We start from the raw sequence: 22,057 nt of genomic DNA on the forward strand, positions 1-22,057 counted from the left end.
GCCATTAAAGGTATCCATCAAAATCAAAACAATCCAAGAAGATCATCAGAGTGCTATTGCACAACTCTGACCTATCTTCACCATGCTAGGATTGTTGAAGCCCATCAGTGGAACTCAACCAAGCTATACTGCTAACTCTATCAATACTACTGCTAACTCTATCAATACTAGGATCCCAAAGCGAACTACTTTCACATCCATCGACTATGAGGAGATACAAACTATTGAAGGAATTTGCAACCTCACAATTGCATCCAACCTTGCAAGATCCCCATGGACGTGTTGATTTTGCATGTAACCTAGCCTGTAGCAACTAGCACCATAATAACCTCATAACTCTACACCGACATGATATCTTTGTGATATAGAAGTAATCAACCCACTCAAATACATATTGCTATAATGGAGAACTGATTGTGCCCTTGTAAATAACCTCCCATAATCACCCTTGTCAGATATTTGCAAATTATGATCCCATCTTCCAAAGATGGCAAATCTCCATTCCACAATAGATGATACCCTCTCTGATCCAATCCACACTTGTTCCTCATCAAGTCTGTAATGTCCCCATTTGTTGCCAGCATAAGAATTTCAAGGATTAGCCTAATATTGGATCCTCGTAGGCTAATGAGTATGGTTAGAGGGTCTTCTGAGGATTGATTCATCTCCAACATTCAGGGATTTATGGATTTGGCCTTCGTTCGATATCATTTGGACTCCATTTGTCATACCAACAATGTATAGTAAGTCAAGAATAATAGAGATGGACCCTTTCTATTTTTAGAAAATGTATTTGGTCACATTGGGAATTATGAGGAGAGATTCCTATTTTAAGCGGCATGGCAATCAAACAAGTATTTCAAGAGGTATTAAAGTTCAAGTGACTAAATATTTTGATGTTATTATAAAGTTATAAAGTAACTTATAATAATAAAGTCACTTTAATATTATAAAGTTCAAATATAAAGTTTATGATTTAAAGTCACTTTATGACAAAAGTAACTTAAGTGACTAAAAAACGAAATTTGCTTTCATTCCACACTGCCTAGTTGTTTGTGTCTTCCCTCATATTGAGATTATAAAAGTGTCGAGCTACATTGGGATGGAGAGCATGAAGTATATCTATATCTTGAAGACAATCTCCTTAAATGTGATTGGTTATTCTTGAGGACGAAACCCCTTGAGATAGTTCGAGAAGTTGGATGTAGCTGCAACCTCTCATTGGAGACTTTATTCATTTTCATAAGAGTGCATTTGGAGACATCACTGTTATGTGGAATCCACTACCAAGAGGTAAGTTATTAGCAAGAAGTAACAGTTGATATTCCGAAACTAATGGGAGTTAGCATGAATCGAATTTCAGTTCAAACCCACACGTGAACAGTATAGAAGCAAGTGATTCACAGCCGTGTGAGCATCAACATAGCAGACTGACAGTAGCATGGTGTTCGATTTATTGATATCTGTCATTAACGCAAAATAAGGGAGACTAGTTATATCAATCGAAGGGTAGTAAGGGTGTTTGGAAGGAGTGGCTGGACACTCCATACAATGGGCAGCATACCATACATCGGTTATGACAAGTCCGTAGCAGGTTGTGGGACATTGGTGGAAGGTATAGTAGATTGCGAGAGTTCACAGCAGTCACAAGGTGTGGCGGCAACTAACCCAGCAGCCTGATATCCCACGGAAATAAGAGACTTCGTTGTACATGGACCACTGACCAGGGTCATTAGGAGGAAAACCACATCACAACACTAACATCAGTATTAATTCTAATAGGCTGCGGGTAGTAAAACTGGGACTGCAGACCGAGTGGCCTTATCATTAACCGCAAGAGAATAGTGGTCTCACCTACAGGGTTCACTAACCTGATCAATTGGACTGGCCGGCAAGGAACCAACCAAACTTTGGTCACGTGAGGCAGTAGGACACTCACAGCAATCACCAAGTGCCGTTTTTATTTTATCTTACAAATTGCTTATGTAAAACCTCAGACTATTCAGACCAGTATAAGGCATTTCCTTGTATTGTTGCCAAGGGCCATTCTGGAATGAAATATGGGGCAGCTGAATAATTGATTAGTTGTGTTTGAAAACATCTGCAACTTCTGAGTTTCCCTTTTTAGTATTCACGTCATTGCATTGGTGGAAGGTGTAGTAGATTGTGGGAGTTCACAGCAGTCACAAAGTGTGCTGACAACTAACCCAGCAGCCTGATATCCAATGGAAATAAGAGACTTTGTTGTACATGCACCACCGACTAGGGTCATTAGGAGGAAAACCACATCATAGCACTAACATCAGTATTAATTCTAATAGACTGTGGGTAGTAGAATTGGGACTGCAGACCGAGTGGCCTTATCATTAACCGCAAGAGAACAATGGTCTCACCTGCAGGGTTCACGAACCTGATTAATTGGACTGGCTAGCAAGGAACCAACCAAACTCTGGTCACGCGAGGCAGTAGGAGACTCACAGCAATCACCGGGTGCCATTGTTATTTTATCTTACAAATTGCTTATGTAAAACCTCAGACTATAGTTCAGACCAGTATAAAGCATTTTCTTATATTGTTGCCAAGGTCCATTCTGGAATGAAATATGGGGTAGCTGAATAATTGATTAGTAGTGTTTGAAAACATCTGCACTTTCTGTGTTTCCCTTTTGAGTATTCACGTCATTGCATTGTTATTTTGCCATATTGAGGGCGAGTTAATTGTTGAACTAAAACTGGTTTGTCATTACTCCTAACCATAAATTAAGTTTGAATGGTTCATGTTACTACATCTCAACTAGATGTTGTATTACCAGTTGTAAAAGGAAACTAAACTTCAATTCAAGAACAATGATTTCTTGGGTCAAAAACTTTCTTTGGAAACAATAGAACAATAATTCCAAACAGCCACAGATCAGACTTTAATAACAGTCCCAGGAAAAGATCATTATAGTGGTATCAGAGCTGTGTATTCTGCCAGCCTGTGTGGTTTTTGGAAATTGTATATGAGAAATTTTAATCAGAGATTTCATCAAAAACATTTTACAAAAGGTTTAATCTGAATTGTTTAAATTATCTGATAAATCTTTTGAACTTGTATTCTTTTGGAGGTAGGAAGAGTATTTCTTTGTGAGAAATAAAGTGAAGTGCTTTGCTTAGAGCCTAGTTTCTTGCCATCCTATGGGGTAGGAAAGTTATTTTATTTTCAGTTTTGCTGTAGCATTTGGAGTAATCAGCATTCGAGTTTTTTTCCCTATGGACAGACATAGGAGGATTGGTAGTTCTAGAAGTAGGTGGAGTAATGAGGAATTTACCACAAAAATGAATGCTTTGTAGGAGTGTATGGAAAAACTTAAGCTTCATCAATAGAGGTTGATAGAGAGCTTGTCGGATCCAGAGATAGTTGAGAGGACAACAAAGTATATAGTTTCTACCTTTAGAAGGCTGACATCGAGGTTGAAGGGAAGGAAGCTTCAATTTTCCACAACAAATGTCCATGATGTAGATATACCTATATTTAGTACGACACCTGCTAATTCTCTCTGCAGTGTTGATGATGAACCCATTTTATAGAGATCAGTAGATGTGTCAGTACCCTAGGTGGATAGCAACACTAAGCTTCAACACGTTGTTGCAGTTAGTGCAGAGACAATTGATGCAGGTGTTATTACTAATACTCCAGGCTCTTTTGAGGAGGGAATTATTATTGGAGATTTGTATATGAGTTGTCATAGTGTTGCTCTTGTGCAGGAGGCAGTTGCTTCCTCTGGTGGGACCGATGCATGTATGGAGTCACCCAATTGTGATGCTGATGATTTGGGTGTTACAACGGAGTCTGTAGATGTGGGTTCATGCTCTAATTTTATTGATTCATAGCCTGGCATAGAGTCATGTGTGCAGAGTCAGGTGACGACAGTTGAGGCTCTATTAGGTGATGGGGATGTAGATATTGTGGACACCTTTGATGATTTGTTGGATGATGTTATGAGTTGCACTGGGTATGATACCCCTTTTCAGATATTGGGTGATAACTTTGAGGAGGTTTTGGATGAGTCCCAAGATCGATGTTTACAGTATTTTACTATTGAGGTGGATGCTGAGACGTCTGGGGAGATTGATATTGCGTGGGCTTCTTTTTCTTTTGAGTTGTTGTTTAGGTGCACAGTAGTTGTATCACAGATGTAGAGTTATGCAAGGACGATAGCACATGTATGCATGATCTTGTGGTGGACAGTTCTGATTCAGTTTCCTATCACAGTGCAGTTAGTGATTCACAGAGCTTGCATAGGAGTCAGGGGTTACAAAGGCATCAAATGACTTATCAGTTGAAGGTGAGTGATAGTGACATTGCTTCATCTCTTGATCATTATGATGCTATTCTTCATATGCTAGCTACATTTGGTTGGGGTGCTCCTGTGTCAGATGAGCACGATGCTAGTAGTCTTTCCCTAGCAGAGGTTCATGCGCTTCAAGAGGTTGTTAGGATCTTGAAGCATAGTTACTCTTAGTTAGTTAATGATAGAGATTACCTTCTGGAGTGGGGTAGCACTTGCTATGAGACGTTGTTAGGGAAAGAGGAGGAGGTGGTTGAGCTCACTCGGGAGCTTTAGGTGACGGTGGACTCTCTTTAGTATACTCAGTTGGCTCTTCAGGAGTCATAGTCACAGTTGGATGAGGTTACCGTGGAGTTAGAACAGGTACAGTTAACACCAGCCCCAGATCCTGTTCACTTACATACTATGGTTGTGGTGAGTTTTCTTGTACGGTTGAGGGTGAGGGATGTGATGATGTGGAAAACACATTCCTCTAGGATATGAGTGTAGTATGTACAGAGTAGGTGAGAGCATCAGAAGAGACGGGATCTCATCATGATTTGCTTCCTTTTACTGGACGTGAATCTATTTCTTCTTTTCATACAGCTGGTAGCATTGGACAGTTGGCATTGTCACATTTTTAGAGAGATTAGCTGTGGATTGCAGGGGAGTAGATTGATGCTTCCACATATAATTTCTACTGTACTAAGTCATTCATGGAGTATTTGCTTGAGAGCTTGGATTTACAGGAGGTTTCATACAATATATCTGAGGGTGCTCTCATTTGGGGCTCTCGTGCTATTCGACGATTGGTGAGGAAGTTTGCAAAGACCTTGGCTACAATGCTTCTCAATAGAGATTTTGTGTTTGGGCTTGCTGAGAGGGTTGCCTAGGATCTTGCTTGACCAATAGTTTAGAGTCATAGATTAGAGCCATATTTTTATTTCTAGTTTGATGATGATGAGCCCTTGACAGAGATAGGGAGTTTTTATCGGCATTACACTATGAGGAGTGCTCATCACTTTTCTTTTGACCCATAGGTAGAGGACTTGGTTTTCAATGTTATGGATGGTGACAGAAGGGTTGGTATTCATTACACTCGCAAAGGGCATACTTCTCTGCTAATGGAGGGAGATTTTGAGATACAGGGTACTGTGAAATAGTTGGATGTGCTAGTGAATGAGAGGAATCAAAATCACAAACAGATGACCCAACTGATTTCAAAGCCGAGATTTGAGTAGAGAATGATATCACTTTTTCTAAGAGTGAAATATGATGATACAATTGCAGCTTTAGATTTGCATGACATTTCTTATGAGACACTACATGAGTTGGGCACAATTGAGGTGGAATGTGATGAGGATTTATGTCAGGTTAAGTCAGATGATGTAGTTGTTGGCATGAATTCCACGGATCATGTATTTGATGGCGATGCAGTGATAGTGGGAGTAGGAGCATGCAAGGATACTGTCATATCAGCAACCACTTCTGTGTCGGTTGAGCCATCCAATGAGGAGTTTAGCAATATGCAAGTGGTTGTATATGTGTGCTTTGATGATAGTACACTTGTTAATGTTGATGAGGTGAGTGATGTAGTGATAGAGTCATGTTATACTATCGATCAGCAAAGTGTTGATGTTCACTTCATGGATAGTCCTACGTCTGACATGGATGCAACATTGTCTTATGACAATCTGTTGTTTGAGGTTGATGTTGATCACTAACTTGAGTGGAGTTGGGATCAATTTTCACCATCTGTAGAGATTCGGTTTTGTGTTGCGGCAGTTGGTAATGTTCCTATGTCCATAGATTTTGATGTGGCTACACCTATGGTTGATACAGTTGGCATGAGTGCATATGGTCCTCCTGTAGCTACGTCTCTTCAAGGGAGTGTTGATCAAGATTCCAGTCCAGTTTATATTATATAGGTGGGGACCAGGATGAAGATATTTCTTGTGGGGAATTCTTCTTGTGATATTCTAACTCCTACATCATTAGTACAAGTTTTGAGTGCTATACTGCAGGTTATGTTGGTCCTGAATCTTGATAGTGTTAGTGGTATGCAATTGGTTCAATGTTAACATGGGTGTCGTATACTACTTCATTTGGGATCCAGGTGGAGGTTGGAGTTCATTGTAATTGCTGGATTGCTTGAGGGCAAGCAATCTCGGGAAGGGAGGACTGTAATGTCCCCATTTGTTGCCAGCATCAGAATTTTAGGGATTAGCCTAATATTCGATCCTCATAGGCTAATGAAGATGGTTCGAGGGTCTTATGAGGATTGAACAATTTCCAACATTCAGGGATTTATGGATTTGGCCTTCGTTCGATATCATTTGGACTCCATTTGCCATACTTACTATGTATAGTGAGTCAGGAGTAATAGAGATGGACCCCTTCTATTTTTAGAAAGTGTGTTTGGTCCCATGGGGAATTATGAGAGATTCCTATTTCAGAGGGCATGATTTAAGTGATTTCTAAAAGTTCAAGTGACTTAAGTGATTTATTTAAATATTTTGATGTTATTATAAAGTTATAAAGTAACTTATAATAATAAAGTCACTTTAATATTATAAAGTTCAAATATAAAGTTACTTTATGATTTAAAGTCACTATGACAAAGGTAACTTAACTGACTAAAAGACGAAATTGGCTTTTATCCCACATTGCCTAGTTTGTGTCTTCCCTCATATCGAGGTTATAAAGCTTGGAACTACATTGGGATGGAGAGCATGAAATATATCTATATCTTGAAGACAATCTCGGTTGTTTAAATGTGATTGGTTATTCTCGAGGACGAAACCCCTTGAGATAGTTCGAGAAGTTGGACGTAGCTCCAGCCTCTCATTGGAGACTATTCATTTTCAGAAGAGGAGTGCATTTGGAGACATCAATGTTACGTGTAATCCGCTACCAAGAGGTATGTTATTAGCAGGAAGTAACAGTTGACATTCCAAAACTAATGGGAGTTAGCATGAATTGAATTTCAGTTCAAACCCAGACGTGATTAGTATAGAAGCAAGTGATTCACAGCCATGTGAGCATCAACATAGCAGACTGACAGTAGAATGGTGTTCGATTTACTGATATCTGTCATTAACACAGCATAAGGGAGACTGGTTATATCAATTGAAGGGTAGGAAGGGTGTTTGGAAGGAGTGGTTGGACACTCCATATAGTGGGCAGCATACCATACATCGGGTATGACAAGTCCGTAGCAAGTTGTGGGACATTGGTGGAAGGTGTAGTAGATTGCGGGAGTTCACAGCAGTCACAAGGTGTGCCGGCAACTAACCCAGCAGCCTGATACCCCACGGAAATAAGACACTTCACTGTACATGCACCACCGGCCAGGATCATTAGAAGGAAAACCACATCACATCACTAACATCAGTATTAATTCTAATAGACTGTGGGTAGTAGAACTGGGACTGCAGACCGAGTGGCCTTATCATTAACCGCAGGAGAACAGTGGTCTCACCTACAGGGTTCACGAGCCTGATTAATTGGACTGGCCAGCAAGGAACCAATCAAACTCTGGTCACGTGAGGTAGCAGGACACCCACAACAATCACCAGGTGCCATTGTTATTTTATCTTACAAATTGCTTATGTGAAATCCCAGACTATAGTTCAGACCATTATAAGGCATTTCCTTATATTGTTGCCAAGGTCCATTCTGGAATGAAATACGGGGTAGCTGAATAATTGATTAGTTGTGTTTGAAAACATCTGCAACTTCTGAGTTTTCCTTTTGACTATTCACGTCATTGGATTGTTATTTTGCCATATTGAGGGTGAGTTAATTGTTGAACTAAAACTGGTTAAGTTTGAATGGTTCATGTTACTACTTCATTTCAATTAGATGTTGTATTTACCAGTTGTAAAAGGAAACTAAACTTCAATTCAAGAACAATAATTTCTTGTGTCAAAAACTTTCTTTGGAAACAATAGAACAATAATTCCGAACAGCCACAAATCAGACTTTAATAACAATCCCAAGAAAAGATCATTGCAAAGTCCTCCATGTGCGGATCAAATGAAAAATGGTGAGCACTCGTCACTTTATAATCATGAGAAATAAATCCAACCTCTGTCAATGGCTCATCACTAAGTACAATTCGCCCCCTGAATGTAGATGAATAATGCTCAGTTCTCATGCTATCATCACTGACAACTTCCTCAATGCTCAAATCTAAATGTTGATATAGAATGAAGCGCGCCAAATTTAATTTCTAATTAAGCTCAACAAACTGACTTTCTGCTTTATGAAATGCCACTAAGGTAGCCTCTAGGGTGTCCTTGACATTCTCAAGCTCATAAATACATGCATCTACTTATGCTTCCTTTTTCCTCAGTTCTTCTTAGTAAATCTGAGCAAGGTCAAAGAGATGATCACGATCCGAGAGTAGGTGTAGATAACCTAATTTTAAAAATTCCAGCCCTTCTTGGATTATTAATAGCTGTGAAAATTCCTCTTTTAGTTCCCTATGTTTTCCCTCGATCTGTTCTCACCAAACGTATTTTTCAAACACCTTGTTTATGTCATCAAAGCATGATAAAGCTGTAATAATTTAATCTTCAGTTACCATCAGCTGATTTACTAACATATTGGAACTAGTAGGTGTATGAGAGCAATCAGCTGCATATGGGGTAGAAGAGTACATGTCGTCGCACATATCAGTGTTATGAGTGTTTTTTTCCATGTCCAATTGTGCAATGGAAATAGGGACAACACTATGTCTACAATAATTACAATAACCATAACATAAGCAGAGACCATTAAGTCTGCTATAAAATAAGCATCAGCACTCATAAAAGATGCAGAGTCGTTATCATTAGCTGATTGTACAATCTCCTCCAATGTGTTATCAATATGCCCATTAAGAGCACTAGGTAGACAGCCCCACAGGAAACCTCTAGCTCTATGCTTCCTATCAATAAACTTGTGCCATATTTAACATCTTTCTTATGATCATGAGTTGGCTGCAAATCGTTAGTAGTTGGTTGCACTTCTTGTTTAGACCACCTATACTTGTGTAGCATATTCCTCTTCATTATCTTCTAAAGTTTGTTTGAAATTTGGTTCACCTATAAGCTGATTATAGTCTGGTGAAAACTTCTCATACATATTTAAGCACCTATCTTTTGCAAGAAGATCCTGAACCAACTCATGGTACTTCTTCTTTGTCACATTATTATTCTTTTGTAGCTTTGAATGAAAGTGCACATAATCAACAAAAGATAAATCTTTGTGAACTTGTGGAGGTAATTTGTTTACTCTTTGTACATGTCGAGTATTTTTGCTGTTTTATCAGGTTGGAAATCTTGGGCTAACTGATGCTGAAACTTAACAATATCTTTCCTGACTTTTTCCAGACCATAAAACTCTCCCATAGCTAGATGCACCTAGCCTCAACACACTTTATGTAGCAATCTTGGTTATATGGACTATTTATTTTTATATTTTTCAAGTACTTTCAGCTTATGCGAATTTGTCAAATAGTTTGCATGCCCATTCATACTATTGTTTATGATGTATCCATGTGGTTTATCAATAGCTTGATTTTAATGATATGCAAGAACTAATCGTGCAATACAACAATCACATCTAGTGTTACCCCGAGATGTGTTTGTCCCCCTCCAAGGCACATCTTTGCGAATTTTGAAGTTTCTAAAGACTTTGAAAAGGGGGGGAGACTTCATGATGGAGTCTTTGAAAATCTCCGCGTCTCCAAACCAAAAAAAATGAAGTGTCCAGCGCATCTCTGCCTTAAAAATAAATTTATAACATAGTATAATTATCATACTAGATACTAGATAGATTCTGATTTTTGTTTACAATTCAGTTTTTTGTTTGCAAATAAGCGATTTAGCATCAAACTATATATATCTTTGAATTTCAAATTTCAGTATGTAATGAATCTAATGATAATCTCAGCCGGTGCGTCCAAGAAATCACCAGATGCTAGTTCTCTTGCTTTCGGATGTGTGGATGCGTTTGGATGCTGCACCAGTGCTTACAGGAAGCTCGTCCAATGCCTGCGGATGTCCGGGAGATGCGTTTGAGAGCATTCAGAGAGAATCTAGACAACATCTGGGCGCATGTGGAGAGCATCCAGACTTTTTAATACCCAGTCACAAAAAATACAGTCAGATTGGTAATAAGAAAAGAAATGTTGAAGCACAAATGAGATACCCATGTGATATCTCGAGCAAGACAATGATTTTCCGTCCATTGCCTCTAGGCTCAATGATTTTCATCCTCAAACTGGCTGAAAGCTGAAAGCCTCCCAAATAACTTTCTAAGAGAGAAACGAAATCCGAATAACAAAAGTTCAAAACCAAGTATACTTAAATAAGCTCCTTTTAAACACAACCTAGCATCCCTTCACATTCCCTCTTCTGTCTCTTAATTTCCTTTTAAAAATAATACTTTTTCCTATTAAAGAAAATAAAGTGGTCATACATAATAAAGTGACATTAATAATATGAATTTAAGTTATAAGTCACTTTATTAATAAATCAATTAAAACTCCAGGCATCAAAAGCTCTGATGAGATGGACTCGGATATGCATGTTTGATAGCTCGTCGGAAAGGTCTCGACAAGATGCTCCTAGTTTGAACCTTGAAATGTCAATAATGTTGAGTTTGTTGGCTTACTAAAAATAGTAAGCGTCCTGAATTCCCATTGAAACAACCCCGATTGGCCAACTGAAACTACCTAGGCCAAAAATTGAATTGATCCTAGAGAATACTCAGTTAGCCCACAGGAACAAGCAAAAACAAGCTAAAACACAACAAAATTCATTGACCTAGAAAAAGGGTCATGACAACAATTTGGGGACATTCCAATCTCCCCCTCTTCCAAAATGCTTGTGCACAAGCATTTCAAATTCGTTAGGATGATTCCTGGATCCCAAACTTGAAATTTCCCATCTCTATATAGCATAACTGCATTGATAAGAATGATTACTCATTGTGATGGTGGTAGAGATGTGGATAATTAATCTCCATAAGTTCAATAGATCCTCTACTAATGTCATCTTAACTGGAACACAATGACGGTGGTACTTATCTTGCATAAGAAATATGATTGAAGTATGTTTACCCTCATTAATCAAATTTGAATAATTGACTTTTGATCTTTGATTCAAGGAATGTATCTTTTCCTGAATTGTATCTTTTGGTAATCTGAAAGGAGAGCCCTGGGTGATGGTACTATGATTCATTTTATTCTAAATTGTTCTCAATGCTCTCTTGATGATAGGTGCACTTGGATCCCAAAACTCATTCTCATATTTTCCTGAGTGTAATTTGAGGCTAACTTCTTCATACACCTCAAAGGGTGGGTTATCATCAATTTTGTATGCTTTATTTTCGAACAATGGATTAGGAGTAATTTGAAGTTACCCCCTGTTGCTAAACTCAAATTCATCTTTTTCCGCCCTCCCTTTATCTGATTTCTTCAAACCATCATCATCTTTCCTTATTTTCAACTTTCTCACTTATCAATTTCAAGGAGTGGAACATACCAAGTGACTGTCGACTTATCCTCCTTATTTGCTACTAGGGATGAAAGAATGTTGTGTTTGAACAACTTCAAATAATCAGAATTATAACTTCTTACTTTATTCTCTTATACCTTCTCCTGTGTATGTTTCTGTACAATCAGACTCATGGTTCTTTTAAGTCTGCATGCTCGATTTACTTGTGATTAAAGATATGATTGAAAATTAGGGGTGGGGAGTGATTTCTTCTTCAGGTATTTTTAACTCCTTGGAGTGTATAGTGACTATGTCCCGATTATCATCTTCTTGTTGTGTTTGGTGATCATTTCTCACTCTGACTTCTTTGAGGATTTTATGTTTTACACCGTGTTTCTTTGTTGCAACTAATTCCATTCTCTCTGCTGATGCATGGACATAAGAGACTCATGGTGCATTTGTTGTGTTGCAATCATTGATCCTTCATTCCTTATAGTGCTTATGTTTGTCATCTTCCCTTTTGCAGTCCATGAGATGACCTTTATATTTCTTAGGAGAGCGTTTTATTCGTAGATCAATTTAGTCCTCTATAGAGATATCTTGTTGATGACTACTACACAACCGCTCATGTTGAAATTGCTCATATACATATAGTAATTTTAGCTCCTGTCGCCACTGATCTTGTAAATCAGCAATAGTAACCTCTTGTCGTTCTTTCTTTGGAAGGAAAGTAGGAAGGTTTGGTTGATATTTAAGGGCACGATGCCTTGAATAATCATTTTTTCTCTTTTATTTTATTTTCTGTGATTGCTATTGGTTGGTATTAGTGATGCAAACGACTGATCTAATTTCTTCTGTGTGTTTCTTGATTATGCTTTGGAGCATTGGGTTACAGAGTTCTCATCTTTTCCCATATTTCAAAGATTTTTATTAAATTAGTTTCTCAATTGCTTCCACTTTCTACAATCTGAATGTTCATCCCACAAGCTGGCAGGTTCGTTAGCTCTGATACCAATTGTAATGTCCCATTTTAGATCACTTAGGGACACTTCTTGGGTTATGGATATAAAGTTCAGTTTATTTGAAATGTGATAGTGAATCATGGAAACAAATCAATGAAATATGAATATGATTGGTAATTCCAAATGCTAGAATAATGGAAATACACTAATGAATAATAATGCAATGGTAAAAGGGAAATCTATACGACTGTAATTCCAAATGCCAAAATGTATGAATAATAATGCAATGGTAAAAGGGAAATATATATGACTAATTCCAAATGCCGAAATGGAATACAACCGGTAGTTCAATTCTATCACAGTTACAACAATGACTGCCATATGTGTTTGGCAGTTCAGAAGCAATATAGAATTCAATATTTATGTATACTGGCTGTTTCTGATTTAACAATATAAAGTATACACATTACCCTATGAGCCTTCTCTGCTATACCATTTGATATATGCTGCAAGTTACAGGATGATCACTTAGCAGAAGTATGTCGTCTTAGATATTCTATTATGAATCATCCAATATTCTGTCCAGGAACCGTCTCTGATATATGAATAATGTTATATGCTCTTTGCTTGGTGCCATCTCTGATCTGCAATTATAGTACCTGTACTTGATATAGGTTGTGATAGCAATTATCTATGCTCTTATTCGAGTGGAATTCACAAAGGGAGTTATGTTTATAAAATTGATTCTCAATGTATGCTTTTGATAGCTGATCAGCTTGGTATATATATTTGCCACAGAGGCACAATGCAAAGATGTCAAACTTCATTATCATTAACTGCCATTTGTTAATGGATAAGCAATGCAATGGTTATGGATAATCCGTATGTTATTGCAGATTAAACATACTGTCATGTCCCCTTCTCTATTTTAGTTCTAAGCGACAGAATTAATCTATCTCCACATCCGGATAGATTAATATCGACTTCAGGCAAGATGCTATCCAGTCACAAAAGGAGAATTTAATTTAATATATTCCAGGACTTTATTAAAGATGCAGAGTTAAGTCACTTTAATGTTTTAAAGTTATTTACTTTATAAATAGCTTTAAGTGACTACAGGACGAAAATGACTTTTAATCCCACATTCTTTGCACGTGGTACTTTTCCCTCATTCCGAGGTTATAAATGCACGAGTTTGCATTGGGATTGACATGGGAGAATGTATGAACTAAACCATTCTGAGTTCTGGTTGCTTTAATGTGACTGGGTTTTAGACTGGGAGGACGAAAACCCTCTAAGTCTGGAGAATTTCCTAGGAGTTGGACGACACCCCAGCTCTTCATTTCAGTATTGCAGAGATATTTTGGGCAGAGTCGGCAAGAACTAGAAGACCAGTTAAAGGATGAAGTAAGTTTGGATGCTGTGAAAATTATTATTTAAATACAGTGGAGTAAGAACAGGAGTTTCGTTAGTCTTGTTTTCAGCTATTAGTTCCTTTTGGTGAGGGGAAGAAACTTAGGAAACACGTCTGCAAGACTTCCACTTGGAAGTTTAATGTCGTGATTGTGATTCATGTGAAAAGTGGTATTTTAGAACCACACGATTCGATACTCCCAGCCGGCACACTTGCTCCTGGTTGGGTAGAGTAAATCGTATGCAGATATCCGTAACTTCAGTGAGTACGTTGGATGCACAGTCGGGTTGGTCGTGATTCGCAGGGCACGGGTAGCAGACATCCTCCACGGTAACAGAGACACTTAAAATCAGCTGCCAGAGGTCTTAAAGGGTTAAGCGTGGTTCAGAATAACTCCAGTCGGGCAGTGGTTGCATTGGCGGATTGTCACAACGATTACCATTTTGAGACAGCCGTTGAGGCGTCTTCCAGCAACATAAACATTTCACAGTCAGGTTTTAAACAGTGGGTATGTTATCGTTCTTCCTAATCATTCTCGGCAAGGGCGCATTATTTTGACTGCATATTTTCCCGGGAGTTATGAATGAAGGAACTGTTAATGTATTTTAATTTTCTGGTTGCCCATTGTCTTAAGTAACATTGTTGGATGACAAACGCACTCTCAAAACACTGTAAATCAGTCTTCTGGGTTCAGTCGATTTAAACATTCAGGGTTCTTGTCGTAGATTCCAGTCTGCATTTTGAATGTATATGATCTGTTTGTTAAAAAGCTCTTGGAATCATTAACATACCTTGTTTAAGTTCTGAGCGTATTTACTTCAGAGGTATAGACTTTATTTCAGTCCGCCTACAAACTGTTTGAATTAATGACAGATGTTACATCTCAGTAATTCAGGCCAAGAATTGAGTTCAGATTATCACAGTGATGATATAGAGTTATTTTCAAGTGATACTGAAAACCTTGGCTGGTACATGCATTCATAATAGTCATTTGCTGTCATATTTGTTCTTATTAATAACCACTTGATATTTGCAAGGTTACTGAGTATACTGTCATACATTTTCCATCAGTCCTCCAGAGTAGTATAACCATAACAGATTCCTTCTTATGAACTGGGTTCAAGACAACTGGTTGACGTAATTCCTTTGAGCACAAAAAAATCAGTGTTCCTGGGGTTATTACAGAACAAGCATGGGATCTGTTTGACGAAATTTTGTATCACAGTTATCCACCAGCACTGAACACTAAATTGAAGGTCAGGTTATTACACATACAATCAATATATGCCAAGTATTGATGGTAATTGGATTAGCCATCATTGAGCATGTAATTGTTATTACTGTGCTGTCTTGAAATTGTCTGTATTATGTACTCTTCCAGATCGCTGTTTCAATGATGTTTCAATTCCCTTGGTTAATTCTGCTACCCCGTTATGGAAAACTCGTGTTTGTCTTCTATGTTGTGCTTGGCAACATTATTTGTATTTGTTCATCTGCATCTATATTTGGTATGCTGGTTGTTTATATCATCTTTGATCGATGCCCATCATTTCTTTACCATGCAATGTATTATTCTTTGATCATTGTATATCTACAATTCAAGGATATTACAAATCTAACTGGATCAAATATAAGAGGTTATCGATGACTTGATGCCTTCTGAAATGAGATTGATTATCCTTTTATATCTTGTGTTGATGTCATGTTCCAAGAGACACGTCTCATGACTGTCTTCCTTCCTTTACAATTCGTTTTAAAAATTAATCAGTGTTTTTCTCATAATTGGCTGACTATTAACATTGTATATTATTTGTCCTTTAAGCATTGATGGTTAGCAAATCATACATGCTGACTAATGACATCAATTACTTTGTTATTACATTTCATAGCATTACCCACCAGTTAATACATATTTACTACCATAATAGCTGTGACTTATAACCATTGGCTTGATAATAATATCAACATCTCTTATCATTGATGCTTATGCAATGCACATCTATTAATAGCGATCATCACATAATGGCTTTTATTTTTTCTCTGACATGATGATGTTCTATACTCATTGTTTATCTAACATTGTCAACCACTTAGAGTCAATATTAGTTGCTGTTATTATGCTGAATGTATATTTCCACCTGCTTAATTCTTCTGCTATGAATCACATCATCTCTTATCAGATCTATTTTTCCACCTGCTTAATTCTCCGGATGACAAATCCATTTCAGTCTGAATGTATCTACGAAGACCACTCTTATACTTCAGAACTCAATGCTTTTCTGAGTCTTTGATGCCAAGCTTTGCAGAGAGAGCATGAAAAATGTTGGTGTACTCCTGAACTGATTGGTCTTTCTTCTGTCAGAGTAATTGCCATTGCATATATTTTTGTTCATAGGTATCCTCGGGGTAATATTCTTGTTTTATATGCTCTACAAATTCTTCCCATGTGGGTTTTCCATCAAATAACATAGAAAATTCATGTCCATCCTGAGATTCTTGGGTTTCTTCAGTTGTTAGGTGTACCTCCCATGCCAACTTCACATGATTCTCAGCTTTGAGGAGTGCAAAGGTTATCTTTTCAATATCTGAGAAATTATTAACACAAAAATACCTCTCCAATTTGGACAACCAATCATCAACAACATTTGCATCGATTTTTCCTTGAAAAGTTGGAATGTCAATATTTACCTGCACTTTGTATGGGGTTTGCCTGCCAAATTTTGAATTGCTTGGACTGGCATGTAACTCTTGTTTTTCCAGCATCTGTGAAAATTGCTGCATCATTTCTTCACGTTGTTTATTTAACGCCTCTTCTACTAGTGTTTTGATGGATTCATCCATCCCTTCCGATGATTGTTTTGCCATCTACGACCGTGTGTGTCTAAAGGAAGATAATCCGAGAGATCTCTTGTGGCCAATCCCAACTTTCGATAAGCTGCCTGCATACGATGGGACATACAAGAGCGAACAAGCTCTAATACCACTGATCTGAATTATGAATTCAGGTTACAATACCTGGTGTAGAACCTCTAGTATTGTGACTAAATTGAAAATAGTTAAAATGCAACAGTAGATGTTCTGCAAGCCAAAAAACATGATCCATTCATTTCGAAAAATAGAGTTTATACGAGTTTGATGGATCTTGAGGGTCACCATTATCCCTTGGATATGAAAATGAAAAGTCCACAAATTAATTACAGAATAAATTCTTAAAAACTATAAAAACTATAAAAATCTATATTAAAATTTACGTCTACTTGTAGACGTCGTATCTTTCTACTCGTAGCTCCAAATCACAAACTGTTAGAATTTCTAGAAAGATCTTCTAGAGTTCTACATTTATTGTTCAAAGTCTTGAGCGTAGCACTACAACTTCTTGGTCCTGCCAAAGCCTAGAAATGCCTTGGAGGCCTCCGAAAATGCAAAATACTAGAACATAGAAAATACTGAAAAAATGGATTTCGATATTTTCCCATTTTTGCTTGTGCCAACATCCTTTGCATCTTCCTGGACTATGTTTTGATCAAATATGTTGCTACTTAGGCGTAGATTGCATCCATGTTCACAAAGTCTCTTCAAGGAGAGACTTTCAAATATCTATGAGAAAGGTTGGGGGTAGTATCACTTTCATCTATAAGTTCTTCATGAGAAGTATGAATTTAAAGGGAGCTGTTTACTTAGCCCTTGAATTCCCATTGCCATTGATATCAAAGGGGGAGATATTGCAAAAAGGGGGAATGTAGCATACACAACCACATCATTGAGAAATTGCCATTAATGACAAAGGGGGATATTGTTAGAAAGCTATTATTGATGACATGTTGATGTTATTGATAGACAATACTAAATCAGTGAATAATTATTTTGTGGACAAACATCCATTAAAGGCAATATATCCTTGTGAAGACATACATATGATCAAGGTGATCATGAGCTGTGACTACTAGGATAAATTCAATAAAGAAGATGACTGTCTTAAGATTGTTAGAACAACAATGATTCAAAATAGTATGCTGAGACTTAAGGGTGTGACCATATGTTAATTGGCCAACTCATTTAAGTTGGTTACCATCTTTACAAAGCAAATCAAGCAATTGTTAATGGCCGACTCTCACTTAGAATTCAGCAAGTCGGAAAGGAAACCAAAGGTACAATAAAGCAGAAAACTTCTATCTTTGAAGAGGTTGTGCCTAAACATGAAAAATGAAACAATTGAGATTGAAGACAGAAACTAAGCATTGTAAGGCAATGAATCGATTATAACATTCATGATTCAAGAAACAGTGATCAGCATTGAAGATCTGTTCGCAGAGATTCTATATGATTGATAAATTAATAATAACAACAAATGTATATTAATGTCATCAATGTTGAACCTTTTTTTTGTCAAATTTGCCTTAGCACATACTCGGGTACACTGATTTTGAAGTATCCGACTGAAAAAATGGTGTCTATGAATGGTATATTGTAGAGACCCCAACAAACTGCTCACTGCAGTATGCTCATTTAATCAATCAGACCAGGAACATCATTGTAAACCTTTTGATTTAGATGATCCAGAGCATATGGAATGGATTTATTTACAGGCACCAAAATAAGTATTAAAGCAACAACTATAATTACGAAGTTAGCTAAATCTTGATTCAATTGAGGCAGTCAGCAATTAGAGAGGGATATTTATTCAAGAGCAACAATGGAAATATACTGATTATGAACATTTAAAGAAAAGAATAGATTTCCACAATCAGATAAAGTATGAAGATGTGCATTCTGGATTCCATTGTGTGCCATTTTTTTGCATCAACGTTTCGAATCACACTCTGTGATTCATCATCAGGATATGAATAGCTGGAGGAGAATCATGATTCTCCTCCAGCTATTCATATCCTGATGATGAATCACAGAGTGTGATTCGAAACGTTGATGCAAAAAAATGGCACACAATCGAATCCAGAATGCGCATCTTCATACATTTAAAGAAATATAAATAAATTTGTGCATATTTAATGTACCAATCAGAAAAGAAGTTTAGACATCAGGGATATTAAGCAGTGAGAAACAAGTAATGAACAATCACTTTATACCAAAGGGTATAATTAAGAAACAGATCCAAATGGTTAAATAAAAGTACAATATGCTGACCAATATAATACATGATAATTAAGCACAATTTGTTTCAAAGGACGTTCCCTCAAAATATTGTGATTTCCATAGAAAATTGATGATCATTTAAGATATGTTTTATCTTAAAAGTTATGACAATCAGAATTTGTTAAGGGAATTGTTTCGTCAAAAGGTTGAATCCTTATCATGAAAAGGGCATATGGAAAGATATAGAGGGAGATGCGATTCATTGTTTGTAGTGTGTGTTGTGAGCAAAGATAAAGTGCATACACCTAGAGACAGAGCATGTAATAACCCCAACAGGTTATTAATGGTTGGTATTAAATATACAAACATACAATTAACATAAATAAGAAAAGATACTATCAGCATTGAAGTGATAGCTTTTATGATATAAACAACCAGGTTATTATAATTCAAATCTATTTGTTGGGTCCACTACATTGCACATGAGTTTAGTCTCAAAATAGCTAGACTAGTCTTAAAAGAGAAAGTCCTCATAGATAAATAGCTTTTGCAAATGTTTAAAATTAAAAAAATGTCATTTTCTAAACCAGAAGTGTCGTATCCCCCCATTTGAAACCCTGAGTACATCATCCCTATTTTACAATAGAATTTAATGATAAATTTAAAGTATTGATTAAAGAATAAGATCTTATTAAATAAATGATGATAATAAAATAACAGTATTAACTTTAATAATAAATAAAACTAGAGTAATAATTTTTTAATGATTTTAAAAGATAAATTAAATAAATAATTATAATGTGAAACATTATATATATATATATTAGACTGCAGGAATCGGGTGCAGCACAACCCCCCTATAAACTGTAGTGTGCCGGGTAAACTTTTTAACGTGACCGGTAGCGCTGATGTGACACGCTCACTGGTACCACGGGGACGGGGGAGACCAGAACTCGTGACCAACCCCCTGCAACAGGGAAGATTTAGCCAACCGAGCTAGGGCCCCCGCCCATTATATATATATATAGGCAATGGGACGAAGCCTATATTTATTATTAGTATTTGTTAAGATTAATTATTATTACATGTTAAGCTCGAGAAGACTTGAACCAAAGACCTCCCAGATGAGAGGCTCACAACTAACTGTTGTGTTATAGGCTCTTGCCTCATATTATCATATATCATATATTTGATGTGCGCATATATATATATATATATATATATATATATATATATATATATATATATATATTTTAAATGATCACATTATAGTATAAAGATAAATATATACATGATCATAATATAAATATTATATATATTTAATAGATATATATTATCATAGCTTGATATAATTTATATTCAATAACAAATATAAATAAGATTCCAAAGGCATGAGAACAGCGACTAATAAACCAAAAGTCCCTTTTTCCCCATATGGGTATAAGGGGGAAAAGGTAACCCTCAGAGGGAATATGGAATATACTAAAAAACCAAGAAACATAAAGGACAAAACAGTGTTATCCAATCAGAGCATGTCATTGATCACAGTCAGAAAATAAGACAAATCAGTATTAACTCATCCCCATCCTTGCCAACATTGAAGGTGAATGCATCAGAGTTGAATATCGTCAGCACCTTATAATCCAATGAGCATTTCATGTCTAATACAGTCAGCAACTACATTACATATTTCTCTGTCGACTGAAGGGTACATTAATGCAACCTAACATATGGTCGGTAAGGCTTATAAATTGATACAGAATCAGAAATTCTGAAATACAAAATGTGCAGATTGTGATTACGATAGAGAATTCAATCAGTCAGAAAATGCTTCTCTCTCTCTCTCTCTCCCCCTCTGTGTGTGTGCATGCGCGTGTATAGGCACGTGTTTCCTATTTGATGATTATAGGACTAAGTTCCTATAGGACTAAGTTGGGATGTACCTTGTTAAAAGGCCTTTTAATTGATAAAGCTATATCTTTATAGGACTAAGTTGGGATGTACCTTGTTAAAAGGCCTTTTAATTGATAAAGCTATATCTTTATAGGACTAAGTTGGGATGTACCTTGTTAAAAGGCCTTTTAATTCTTACTTCAAGGAAATTTGTGATTCTGGGCAAAAATTAGGGCAATCTCAAAAAGGGGGACATTACAATAAGAATGTGCATTTTTTATTGGAGGGACTGTGTCTGCTGTGTTGCATATATTCTGTATTTAATTGCATGGCTTGTGTAGGTTCCAATTTTAGAAATGTTCAGTTATATTTAACTTTACAGCTCATTTTCTGCTTTCTTTTTGTTGTTCACCTGTATGTTTGTCTTGCATATTGTATAGATTTTATGTTTTCCAATTAGCTTTATTATCAAATTTTAGATAGAAAGCCTATTTGTGAATTACTTTGAAATTCCTATAAACAAAAGTTTTCTGCTTGTGTGGTGTGCATTTGTCTTTTAAATGTTTTGCTGCAATTCATTGCCAAAAGTTCTTTTCTTTGAGCATTGCAAAATCAAGAATGCCATTTTAATAAAAATACAGTTCAAAACATAAAACATAAGGGTGACTTTGCATTAACAATTGATATTTCTTTTGGTCTCAACTATTTTCTGGATGTGGTACTTGGTACTGGTTTTTGCTCTAAACTATTTTAGTGGTTCCAGGTCCTCTAAAACCTGGGTTCTCTTTTTTTGGACTATGTTAGTGGTTTCAGGTCCCTGTAAGACCTGATTTTGTTATTGGTTTTAGGACTTCTTTCCTGGTGGTTTTATTGCTATATCTTTTCTCTAGTTGTTAAAGGG

General features: G+C 36.7%; 1 protein-coding gene across 6 annotated transcripts in view; it reads left to right on the forward strand.

Annotated features, from left to right (window-relative positions):
• Window positions 1-22,057, forward strand: part of LOC149552460 (Rab3 GTPase-activating protein catalytic subunit) — a 184,730-nt gene that overhangs the window by 116,151 nt on the left and 46,522 nt on the right. The gene's annotated exons all lie outside the window — the stretch shown is intronic.

This window comes from Cupressus sempervirens, chromosome 6 (assembly GCF_028749045.1).
Source record: "Cupressus sempervirens isolate cs-2001-9-10 chromosome 6, ASM2874904v1, whole genome shotgun sequence".
NCBI lineage: Eukaryota > Viridiplantae > Streptophyta > Pinopsida > Cupressales > Cupressaceae > Cupressus > Cupressus sempervirens.